This window comes from Condylostylus longicornis, unplaced genomic scaffold, assembly GCF_029603195.1.
Source record: "Condylostylus longicornis isolate FDR11 unplaced genomic scaffold, ASM2960319v2 ptg000044l, whole genome shotgun sequence".
NCBI classification, from domain to species: domain Eukaryota; kingdom Metazoa; phylum Arthropoda; class Insecta; order Diptera; family Dolichopodidae; genus Condylostylus; species Condylostylus longicornis.
In genome coordinates, this window is record NW_026578013.1 from 12,287,984 (window position 1) to 12,302,434 (window position 14,451).

Genomic DNA, 14,451 nt, shown 5'->3' on the forward strand with positions numbered 1-14,451 from the left:
TTTTAAAAAGAATATTTCAATTTAATGATGGTAAAGATGGACAAGCCACAAGTAAATTGACAACTGGTTAAGTTAATTAAAAATTATATTGGATGTAATTAACTTGGTTAATTGATTAATAATCATTGAACATCATGAATTGTACTAAATATGTTGCAAAAAAATCTTAGGTCTATCATTAACCTTAAAATCAGAGTAAAATATTTGCGGTCTACATTCCTGATAATGTTTTTGCAGTATAAGGGTTATTAATTTCTCCATTAGATATTTTATTAATTATTAAAATTTTTAAGCGAAGTTCTGTCACAAAATTTCTTAGAAAAAAAATGGTACCTACTTCTTTTACGAATTTTATAAACTAAATTTTGCGATAACTAACGACTTTATGTTGCAAAAATCAAAATAAATATTTGTGAAATATTTACGCAATATGTTGTATATTATATTTCAATACCAATCACCACTTAATAATGTTTTCAACATCAACCTATTTATCAATGAAGCTGAAGTCAAAATAATGGTTTGTAGAGAAGCATTTTTTCCTTCAACAAGTGAAAATACTGCTTTTAAAATCAATCTGGTCATGTACCAGACTATTACAATTACTTTCGTTCACATACGAAACTATTTCAAGTATTGCATACATTTCGGATAAGCGATTTATGTGGGTTCAGGTGGGAAAAAATTTTCTTATAATGAAATGAACAACTTATTAGTGCCTAAAACAACACGCATATCCTCGCAATTCTTACTATAGGAAATCCATCATCGCCATATTAATTTAATTTTTAACTTAAATTCAAGAGTTCTATCATTTCGTATTCTAATAACAATGCATTCTATCACAAGGTAACAAAACATCACTCTATTATACCTACACACATATAATATTATGATTTACAACTTTTAAAATTTATTTCTACCATCATTAATTTTATTTTAATTTAAAAAAATGGAAGCTCAAACAATAATGAATTTTCATTTTTTATTCATATACTCAATATACGCATTTCTATGTAAAAATTTCATTTCCCGTTAAAGAAATAAAGAATTATAAAAAGCAAAAATAAAAAAAAGTAACTGATTGCACGTGAATAAACAACATTTGAAATCATCATGAAAAACTCTGAAATTGAATTTTAATGTCCGATATTCCAACACGAATGATATTAAAAGTCAATGGTGCTGAATTTTATCTTAAAAAATATTGTTACCATTTTGAATACGAATAAAAGAGAATGCCGTCAATAAGCAAAAAAGGACATATTAACAGAAACAAGTAAAAACGTTTCAGTCGGTATAAACCGATTGAATTATACCCTGCACCTTTCGTTGTTGTATAGCAATTACTCAAACCTGTGAAACCATTCTATAGAAACTTTACGGATATGTTTGACCTATAACAGACACACAACTGCCAAGTTTCATAAATCTGACTTGATTATTCTTCCAAATATTTAAAATTAGCTTTTGGAGTTCTATGGCAGGTACCCGAACCTGTCAAGCAATTCCACTAAAACTTCAGAAATATATCTGACCTATAATTGGACACATCACTGCCAAGTTTCATGAATCTGACTTTATTATTTTGCCGAATATAAAAAATTTGCTTTTGGAGTTGTATGGCAGCCACCCGAACCGGTGCAGCTATACTATTGAAATTTTTAGAGCATATGTAGAATATAATTGGACACATGTATACAAAATTTTATATTTGTACCTTTATTAGTTTTTGAAATATTTAAAATAAACTCTTTGAGTTGTATGTACCCCAATAACAATAGGGTTCGTCCTTGGCACAAAAGAAACAACTTGTGAAAGTTTGGTGTCGATTGCATTATTCGTTTTCGAGTTATCGTGCGATCGGACGGATGGACGGACGGACGGACATGTCTAAATCGACGCAGAATTTTACGCTGAGCAAGAATATATATATAATGTCCATACCGCAGATGACTCCTTCAAGTAGTTACAAACTCCATACCAAAGTTAATATACCCTTCACGAAGTGCAGGGTATAAAAAGAAAAAGCAAAAAAAGAAAAAACGGTATTCTTCTTTCCTTCTGTTATGACAATTTTTGATGATACTCTGATGATGATGATAGCATAATAATGTCAAAAAATACAAATGTCAAGTAATAAACTTGAATGAAAGAGATAGAAATGAAAGGGTGAGAAAAGAATAATGTTTATGTACAATAACCACAGCTTTCGGGGCTTATTTGGTAAATATGTAATGGAAATAATATTGCGTACTACCATGTACATGCATACATACATACACTCTGAATATTATTCATAAATTTATATTTTATATGTACATAATATAAACATGTCAAATTTTAACTTTAAATTTCAACAGGTATTCATCACAAAATATAATATGATTACTTGAATGAAAATTTTGCACGTGAAAGGTAAGAGGACACAAGATATCTTATTTTCAGTTTTCATTACGCAATTTAATAAATTTTTTATGCTCAAATGTTTCTTTTTATTTTTGTTTATGAATGCGTAAATGTCACAATGCGTATTTTAGTGATGTAGAATCGGGAAAATCGCTTTAGTTTTGTTGTTAATGTTTATTGTAGTAATAATTTTTTTATTAATCAGTTATTGTTGACAGCGTAAAATGATGTACAAACATTTTCATATTATGTACTTCTGTTATACATATACATATAATATTCAAAATTTATGTACAGATACCATTAATTGAATTAGAATTCAATGGTATTAATTATATTCAATTAATTTGTTCTAATATATTTGTTTTAGTAGTAAGAACGAATGTATTAGTTTTATATTATAACTCATTTAAATTACTCCTTAATACAATAAAGTTGGGTCAAATCAATGGTTTGTATTGTAGCACTTTTCCCTTTAACAAGTGAAAATACTGCTTTTAAAAACAATCTACGTACACCTAATACACTATTAAAATTATTATTTTCATTCTTATACGAAACTACTTCTAGAATTGCATATATTTAGGATGAACAGTTTATGCAGGGGTTAACATAATGCTCAATTTTAAGTGTTAATTGCTTGAATTAGGAAAAATAATTATATTTTTTAATGCTATTGAATTTAGCTTTTTGCGTTTATAGAATTTTGAAAAAGCTTGGGGTTTTTAATAATATAAGGTGCCAAATATTCAAATTTCACACATTTCAAGAGGCGATAATTTGAGAGCAGTTTGAAATGGGAAAAAATGTTCTTCTAATAAAATGAACTATTTATTAGTGTTTGTTGCTGTTAAATTTTAGGTTTTTACAACCCGTGATATAGAAGAAAAACGACATAAAAAAATTTGAAAAAAAAACTGATTTTAGATAACAGTCAATTTTAACGGTCATTTTGTTTTTTTAAAGCCATTTTTAGGGTTTAGGGTGGTATAACTTTTAGAGGGGGGAAGATAGGTAAAAATTTCGTCCTATACAAATAAGTTTCTAGGAAAGATCTATGAACATATAAAATTTCAGCTTTCTATCTTCAAGGGTGTAGAAGTTTTGTAAACACATCCACGAAAGAAGAACGAACGGACTTTTTCAAAATGTATACGTTAACATGTTTTTTGGATATATATGCATAAAATTCCTTAAATACTACATATAAAAAATGAAAATTAGTAAGATTTCATTGCCAATCTTGAATTTACAAAACAAAAATTAAAATTTTCACTTGAAATACATTAATTAAGTTGCTACACAAAATTAAAACAACTAGAATATTTTAAACGAGTAATAAATTTCAATACCCAAATTAAAAGAGTTTCACTGCTTCATCTTTCTTCAAGCAACTTGATTTTAAAAACTCTTGAATATTTTGATAATGGTAATATAAAAATTATTGGCTAATAAAAATTTTAAAATTAAGTTTCAATAGGATATTAAGGACAATGTGAATGTAGTGCTCATAAATATGCACTAAAATGTTTCTATTTACTTATATAAAATAAAATCACAACATTCGTGTGTATATACATTATTCGAATGATAAAAATAAAAACAAAAAAAAATATTTCTATAACAATTCCTTATTACCACAGATACCTACAGTATGTAGCATTTAAAATCCTTTTTAATATAACCCCTTGTAATGTAAGTTATTAATGTTGCAAAAAATAAACTAGAAATATACGCGTATTTATAGCTTATAACTCGCACAATAAATTAAGCATAAGAGCACAAGAAAAGCGGTGCAGGAGACAAAATGTATGAGTACGAAATTGAAATTTAAAATATTAATAAATTTTGGAAAAATTGTGAATAACGCAATTGTATATGTTGCTTATAAAGAAAACACAATAATAAATTTTCGATATTCTTTGCATGTGTATTTGTGAGTATAAATAAATTATCATATTATGTATGCGAATTTAAAATGCTATTCAAATCAAACGTTAGAAGGACAACATTACCAAAATATTACAAAAATAAATAAAAACAAGAAAAAATAAAAGAAAATCCAAATCAAATGACCAAGACTAGACCTATTTTCTTTTTAATACTAAATTATTTGTGATTTGATTGCATTCTGGACTTGTGTAGTTTTCCTAATACGCTGTAAACTTTTAGTTACATAATGAAAATAAAATTAAATGCTGTTGCATTTTAATTTAATTTTCTTTTTCATTTCATATTAATGTGTGTATGTAAGAATGTGTATAAAGAAATGTACAAGTAAATATATGAAGTTTTTGCTTTCTATATTCCATGATAACATTTTATAATTTTCAAAGTTTTATTACATAAATTCTATGTGCATTAGGTTTTATAGCAAAAGTGCCATTCTCTATAATGCATTGTGAACTAATAAATTATTTTGATGACATGAAAATTCTTTTCATAAACACATAAAATCACTAAATAATCCTTACATAAATTTTCATTTTTTTTTTGGTTAGTCTTGTGGACATAAATTTTAGGATTTGAAAATAGAGGGATGTGTACTATATATGATATTGAATTATTTATAACTTTATGTCTACCCAATATTTGATTGTACACAATATCTGTAATACCTCATAAGATTCTACAATTAAAATTGTGTATTATGAGAAATTTTTACTTAAAACAAATTTGTATACACGAAACTATACAATAATGATATATATATATACAAAAATTTAATGTTATATAAATTGCGTATGAAAAATTTTATATCATCCAATTTTATAAATCAAATTAGTAAAGTTGCTACGCGGCACTTCTATTATGCTTTGGGAAATAGGAATTAAAGTGGCTTATTGTAGTTGGCTGTAAATGGTAATGTTTTGAAATTATATTTTGATATTTCAGCAAAAACTTGTACATAAGAAGTGTTACTATTGCTTTCCCAACGGTTTAAGTCTCGAGTCTGATGTGTTGCTGGGAAAATTTATCTTTACAAAAATAGCATTCCGAAAAATGTATTGAAAATTTAAGATAAGGAAATATAAAAATTTGTGATTTTTTTGTGGTTGGAACTAAAAATTTCCCAAGTTGATCTTGAAAATTCCTCAATCCGGAAAATCCAATTTCTTGAATTCAAAATCCATTGCCTGATTTTTCATTCATTTTTAATTCGGATTCTTTACATTCAGCTAAAATCTCGCTAAACGTATATGCTTACGTTTTTTATCTAAAATTTGAAATTGAACTTAATAAAATCAAAATTTAAACTTAATCCCATATATCTTCTAAAGATAGAGTCAAGTTGATTGCGGATTTAAACAAAGAGCATGCATCAAATATTTAAAACGATCGCTGTTATGACATTATTCTTCTGTATTTCCATATAAAATTTAAAATAAAGTATAAAATTCACAAAATCAATTGCCAAGAACATAATATGTATCTACATTGACATATAAACTTGTGGGTCGCATTTAATGACATTAACACTTTAAAATTATATACAATATTAGTTCATCCTCCTCATTATTGTTTATTACTACGTGAATCTCTAAAATTGACGAATTTTATTCAACACAATTGGAGTCTATTGGAAGTCATTGTACTCAAACGTGTACGTATTGTAAATATCATGAACTTAACGGACATAAAAGTGTCTATTACACACTTCACTTTATAAGATTAAATTAAAATTTAATTTCCATTTTCATTTTAATTAAATCATATTATTATTTAATTTTGTAGGCGATAAAAGTGCTTTCAATTTTCTAGTACTGTACAATACCAATATTTGTGTGTACATATGTATGTAAATTTACATAATACATTTAATTTTTGTCTATATGTAATCTTATTAATATTATGCTTAAATTTTAAATTAGAGTGTTTTAAATCCAATTTCATTTTAAATCTTTATTAAATAGGCACTTAATTTTTTTCTTGTTTGATGGACAAGTTACAAAGGAATTTCTATTCCTCCAATATTTCATATTACATGTACACACGCATAAACTACATGATATGCACACATTTAATGTTTTTGTTCTCTATTGTAAATTGCTACAACTGTATAGAAAATAATTATAATTGATATTATTTCTGTCGTTGTTACAAAGAGATTAAGTAAATTTTTGTTTAAATTCAATTACTTTTAAAACTATATCATTAGATCAAATTCCAACAAATAGAATATCAAAAATGCTCATGCATCTGTAAAATAAAGATTTAATGAATAGGTAAATGTCTATGTTTGTTTCTTTTTCAATTATGTATGAACATACATTCATTGATACACATATTCATATATGTAAATACGTACATATGTGTACGTTGATATTGAATCTATGTATATATTTATAATGTCACTTAGAGAAATTAATATGAATGAATTCTTCCCTTAAATACCTTCAATAATACAATCATGCAACATTGGTAGTTGCATTACAAAAAGAAAAAATAAAAACAAAAGAAGGCAACAGAATAAGCCCAGAAAAATACATATAAATAATTTAAAATCTGACAGGAGTCAGTGACATTCATTAAAGAAGCACATACATAATGTATGCTTTGATATTATAGGATTTATCATAGTAACCATTCATATATCCTGTTTATACTATTTCGTAAGTATTGAACCATTGAAGTACGTTCATTGTTCATATATGTATACATATATGAATTATATTTGAATTATATAATATATGAGTAAACAAATAAAAACGAATGTAGAATAATAGTAAAATAACAAAAATATATTGTGTATAATAGCCTTTAGTCATATTAAATCTCATCAGTTGATAAAATTAAATTTTATTTGACAAAAAGTTTAAATATGTATAAAAAAAAAATTTTTTTTTGTAATCTTATACATGCGAACACAGTATGTCAATCGAGCAGTGAAATTTTATTCAATTTTCATTTCAATTGTAAAAGAAATGCAAAATAATCCTAAACGCGTACTACTCTAAAGAGATTTTGAGAGCGAGATATTATCGCAAATGTTCAATTTCAAAATCTTTATCTCTTATTTTTCTTAATGACATTTTCAAGCTGATATTAAATATTAATTAGGCCATGTGGTATTAGAACTAGTATTGCCAGAAAAGATAAGTGCAACTTCGTCTCCACCAAAGTCTGTCTGGATACTAAAAATACCATCGATTTGAATGGAAATTGTCATTTTCCAATAAAGTAACAGCGAACTTATAACAATTATTTTTTCACTTTTTCTCTCATGCTAATCACAATATTTTTTTTCTATTACTACTCACATTTTTGATTTGCTTTTCATATAAAGTAAAGACAAAACTTGTGACTTGAATTTTTTCTCACCACTTCTATATATTGCAACCGTATATTTTATATTGTAACCGTGGGAAGAAGAAATATGTTTGTGTACTTAAGAGGCTGGTAACATTAAGAGGTTTTTCTGGCAACATTAATTCTGCTGTTAAAAATTCTGCTGGCGAATTGCTGTTTAAAACTCCTTTAAATCTTTGAAATTTGTGAAAGTTTCATGAAATTTACCAAAAATTTATTTAAGAATTATTTGTTTACGTTTTGGGCTAGCAAAGCAATTTCAAACTCGCTTCTCTGAATCAGTTTCTTATTTTGTGTCCTCAAAAATTGTATGTACGAAAATTATAAAATATTGAAAGGACGGAAAGGAAATTACGTAAATATCCAGAATCTGCAGCTCTCCTATCTGCTGAAACCGAATAAAATGTTCAAATTGCTGTTGATCACTTAGTACCTCTATAAACTATACGATTATACATTTCATATCCGAATTTCTATATTCTTATACATATACATATATGAACATATATTTTACATATCATATAAAGTAAATACTAAAATGTACCAATATGTAGAAATTTTTCAATGCAATTTATATGAATTGACAAAAAAAATTTTTTTTATATAAAATGGCTTATCATTCAATTAATCTTTGTGTTATTTTGTGTCATACTATATTATTGCTCATATTAAAATATGCATAGCATACAAGAATCTACTAATATATCTATATACATATATTTATATTGTATATATATTTGTAAAATACCCACAATATTCTATAATATCAATTATTTTTAAAAAAATTTCTTTCCAGTAGGTCGGTGTAGATATCAAACTATACAATCATATATTTTACATTAGAAATTAATTCTACATAGCCATTAATATTTGAGTACACATATAGTTACATATTATCATTGAAATATCAAATTTCATCAAGTCAACTTATTCTGTCTACATATAAAACATATAGAAGCATTTTGTTAGACACACAGCTATTATACGAAAATGATATTTTTATTGTAACACAAAAAAAAATCCTAAATTCTATATAATTTAAAGTGAATATGACTAAAATTGAAATGAATAAAAGAGACAATATGATTATTAAATTAAAATATGGTATAGGAGAGAAAAAGATAGAATTAGAAAGACAGATTAATTTTCTATTTTAATATCAAGAAGACAATAATCTATTCGTATGCATCTCCCATTAAGCCTCAAATTCATTTTAAAAGTGTTGCTTTACGGTGATTTTTAAATGGTGTTCTAATATTTATGTAAAATTGTACACTATAATTGTATAACTGGCATAATACATAATGTACACGGTAATGTAACTATGTATATTTACACACATAATGTACAAGTAAAATACGTTAGAAAAAAATTTAATCATCTCTTCATTGTCGCTTCACTTTTAAATTTTGTACAACGGCAACAAATTGAAAAGAAGGATATCCTTTTTACATTTTATCCTTTCTTTGTTCTTTTTTTCTTTTTTTTTGCTTTATATTTTCTATTTTATGATGATTCCTTTTTTTTCTTTTTGGTTACCAAAAGTATGCATACAATAGAATTTTATCAGATTTCATCTATCTATATGACGTACGAATACTTACCATATCCTGATTATGTATGTGTAAGTGTGTAAGGATAATCAATGTAGATATAGATACAGTTATAGAATAGTAAAAGTAGTAAAGTTTTTTTTTACACTTACCCAGTTATCCGTTCTAACTGGTTTAAGTTGCAAATATTTTTTAAAAATATTGTTGAATTTATCAAATCGTTTTTGATTAATTTGCGAAAATTCACGTAATATACAGGGCTTAAATTTTATTAAAATTTTGACGATTTTGTTTAAAAGTACGTCCAAGTGAATTAATGAACATGGAAATTAATAACATTTGCATTTAAAGTTGATAGATTTGTTCTTTATTTTGTTAAATAAACATATAAAAATACGCCCTAATATATGCAATTGTCAAATGATTAAAAATAATGTTAAAATAAATTTTTACTAAGATAGGTTTAATAAACCCCATTAAATTGTAAGAATAATGTTCGAAATACAAACCAATTGTGCTTAATTTTCTAATTTTCTTTTCCATATTTTTATGTTCGAAATTTCGTTACATTTCTTACGTTAAAAACTTAAAATTTCCTTTGGACGTGAGCTCAAATCTGGTGTAGGTTACCTTATACATCTACAGAACGAACATCACATATATGACAAAACTTTTGAAATGACATGAGCTGATTATTCAGGGGGATTTTGCTTGCTGATCCAGGATTTTAATTTTTTTTTGGAATCCAATTTAGAAAAAATGCATTTAAAGCCAGGTACAAAAACTTTTCGGCCATGCGTTTTGGCTTGTCGCAAAAGGTCGAAATATAAATGGACATAAAATCTATTTTCACAAACTTTTAACATTATTAAAATTTATTTTAACATATTAATATCTTCATTTTAGACTGAAAAACTGGTATTTAAAATTTGGATGCCCGGTCCTCGCACCAAAAATTCAATCAGTAAAATGTCTGGAAAATTCCATTTTCAACAAATTCTCCAAAATTTAAATAACGAAAAATTTTTAGTGTATACTTTATGATTTTTTTGAAGAAGCGACTGGTCTATGTAATATTAATATAAAACAAATTTTCAAAACCTAATCCATATGGAAGATTTTGATTTATTTATGAAAAACATTTTGATTTATTTGTCCTACTCCAGACTAAACAAAAATTTTTAAGAATTCAGAATACCTTTAATAAATTTTTTTTATTAAATTTTGAATAATTTTTTTCATATTTTATTAAGTATACTGCACAGAACTACAAATATAGCACTGGATTATATCATTTTAATGGAATTGTTGGTAAATAAACTTCTATCTATTCGCATATATGTATACATTGCGTATATACAGTAAACAACGTATTTACTTTTATGTGGAAATCAATTACACAAAGAAAAATTTTCCAAAATCATACCTACGTATATTATTACGTATGTATTTTTGTCTACCTTTCATTAAAACACTTTTATACCTTGAAAATGAAAATATTTGAATACGAAAATCTGCACTGATTTCACTATATAGTTTTCTTCCTATAATATGTAAATACGCATGTGTATAAGTACTTGTATATGAAGGCACATAGATGGATATTTCATTTTTCTTTTGACTTTAATAGGTTTACGAAACGCGACAAGGGTATTGTGTGTTAGAGATATACAACATGTAAGTATACATTTTACATACATATATACTGATGATGATGACAATGTTTTTAAAATCAGTAAGACACAAGCATGCAAACACTTGCGTAAATAATAATAATAATCATAATAATAATGGATGAATCAATTTGGAAAGGATCAACAACATGAGGAAATTATTTTTACCGGATGCAATTCCTTTCTATATATGTTTATATATATATATATATATATATAACATATAGGAATATTTTGTGTCGTGTGTATTTTTAACCAAAAAATCATACAAAAAATCAAAAAAACAAAAAAGATAAATTAAAAAATAAGAGGAAAAACGTTTAACAATAGCAGCAAATTTTAATAATACCTTCTATTCCTCTTCTCTCTTCTGAATTCCCTCTTATAAAAGAGAATAATGAACGTTATGCACATATGTTAATGTATATTTACAATTAGTTATGCATTATGTGTATCCCCGTAATATAGATTGTATGAAATGAGCAATATAAAAGTAAATAAAATTAACTGTGAACATGTGATTGTATGAAAATAGAAAAGTGAGGAAATAACAATTGCTTAGTCCTTTTTTTTTGCCTTTTATACAATAGATAGATAAATAGATAGATGGGGATATGCAAATTGATTTTTAAAGCTACTTAAAAATCACATTCCGTTTCTGCGACAGAGATAACATTATTAAGTATGAAAAAGTCTTGCAAAATTAGAGCATTAAATCTAATTAAGTTTTTCATTTTTTGAAAGAGCTTTTCCGTAAATTTAGTCACAGCAAACGTCAGAACAATAAGACTATATACTCTTTCATAGACATATTAATGCATAGATACTTGATTAGATCAAGAATTGTAAATTCAATTGAATTTACAAACGTATGACGAATTTTGGTCCCTGTAATATTTATATATATATATACAGCATTTTTCATTAGCTACATGATTGTATCGGTTAATTGGAAATATTTGAAAAATTATTAAATGGGTTTTTTTATGTAAAAGAGAAAAAAAATGAAAGAAGAAAATTTATTCTTTACCGTAGTTTTTATCTAAAAAAGCAGTAACTTTTCAATAATTTTGGGTTAAAAAACTAAATGGATATTAGATATTTTGTACAACACGTGATTTGTGAATAGGTATGCATAATCGTTGTTAGTTGAAATAATCTTAAAAAATTAAATAAAAGGATGCAATCAACGCCTATGTGTATGCAATAGTAAGTATTATATTCCAAAAGCAAAATTTTTTTTGAACTGATTAAAAAGTTATAAATATAGATAAAAATTTAATAACTGTTTAAAAATAAATTGATCAGTTCAATAATTAGCAAAGGAAAGCAAGCGGCTATTAATAAAAACGAAGATAATAATTATTATTAAGCACGTTTCAGAAAAAAAAAATTATAAATTTTAGATACTTAATTGTAGCCATATAAGGTTTATTTCTTTATGAACTATGGTGTATTTGCATTTTGAAAACAACAACAACCTTCTTTTTTTTAAAAATTTAATAAGGTAGGTTATGTTTTTTTTTCACTCCTAGGATATCTATCATGCCCTAGTTTCTATAGTCAAAGAGAGGTAGGTGACCAGCCTACCGTAGTTTTTATTTATATTAAATATTTCAGTTCATTAATATTTACTGTTTATTTTTCTTAGTTTTTAGTATCGAATATTATGAATATTTGAAAATTAATTGTATAATATTTATTAATATTGCATATTAAGTTATATAATATTGAATATAATTTTTATAGTGACCTGACCGGGATTTGAACTCGAGACCCTTCGGTTAAAGGCCGGTGCCATAGCCACTGCACCACTGGTCAGGTAGGTAAGTTATGTGGTGGCACCAAATTTTGTATTTCGAGTTTTCGGTACTTTTTCAGGGTAGAAAAGTGTAAATAATAAACTATTTCTAGCAACCTCTTGGTCTGTCGGTCAGTGTGTGCAATTGATTCATAATATATAAGCTTCATTCGACCTTACGCGGAACTTTTTAACTTTTGACAGAAATCAGATGTCAGCAATTGGACATTTATTACGGGTCAAATATACATTTTTGCGTATATAAAGGAAAATAATATTAGGGCTCGGAAACTGATGTTGGGGCCGATTTTACATTTTCTACTATGAAATTTAATATTTGAGCACTAGTTGTTACCAGAAGTTACTGACTTACTATTTGTATAATTCGGACGGCACAAAATAAATTTCTACTAAGAGCCAAATTTACGTTTTTCTAGATATCTTTACTAAAAGCTTATTAGTGTCCTTAATTAAAATTGTAAAGAAGTGTTTAAAACGCATTTTCATAATCTTCTGGAATAGTTTTACTTATCTAGACAATATACATTCCGGTTGGTTATTTGCTGACCACGTTAGACTTTTGTTTTTTTATATAAAATTTAAAAAAATTTAATTATAATAAATATTTTGTCAATGATCCTAGCCTTAGCCACTTGATCAAATAAGTTCATTAAATTTCTGCCATAATTTCAATGTTAAGTATAAGCATTTCTAATAAAATTAAAAATTAATTTCAAATACGCAAAAATATTAATAATTAATAAAGTACTTCAATAATTGTAAAAATATATAAGAATCAATCAAATTGTTGTTTTTTCTAGTAAATACACAAATTGTCTTATCGTGGCCTTAAATACGCTTATGTTATGTATGATTTTGTGTTCTTCTGGCAATTCTGTATATGCAATATCTGATTCAAAAAGTGAAACGTAAAACTATTACAATTATGAATATCAATCATTCTATTAAGGATGAAATTGTGCTTTATATGGTTATTAATAATTTGCAATTATGTACAATTCAATCGTACAAATACTTTTAAAACTTATAAATTTATCATTGCATAACAACTTTGTTGGAAAACGTTTGGAATGGCATAGAACTACTTTTATGGCTTTTTTATGCAGAATATCCAACTTATTTCAGGCAATACTTAAACCTTCTAAGAACCTTCTAAAAATTTAGAATTTTAATTGTATTTACAATAAATTTCGAATAAAAATATTTTTACGTTAAAAAAAATATCTTTGTAGGAAGATGAGAGAAAGAAAGATTTTTGCTATAATTTCAAACTTTAAGGATTTTATTTCAACAGAAATTAATATTATCATACATTAAATGTTAATTTGCAGTGACTACATCTACTATTACTGATGTATTGTAATAATTTCTTATGAAGTATTTTTTCTAATTCAATGCAATTGAATGTCAATATCATTCAACATTAATAATTGGAAATTAATTAGACCGAATTTGAACTTTGCTTCGGATACTGTTTGGAAACTTGTTCCTTACAAAACAAATTTTATTCTACATTATTGCCCAAGTTTTTTTTCTTAATTATGAAATCATATTTATTATTTATAATACCACATTTAATTTGATAATTATCTTTAAAGATGCTATTGTTTATTTTGCTGTCATTATTTTACTAATTACTATGAATCAAGCTATAATCCATCTGAGATGAAGCTCTCAGGCAGCT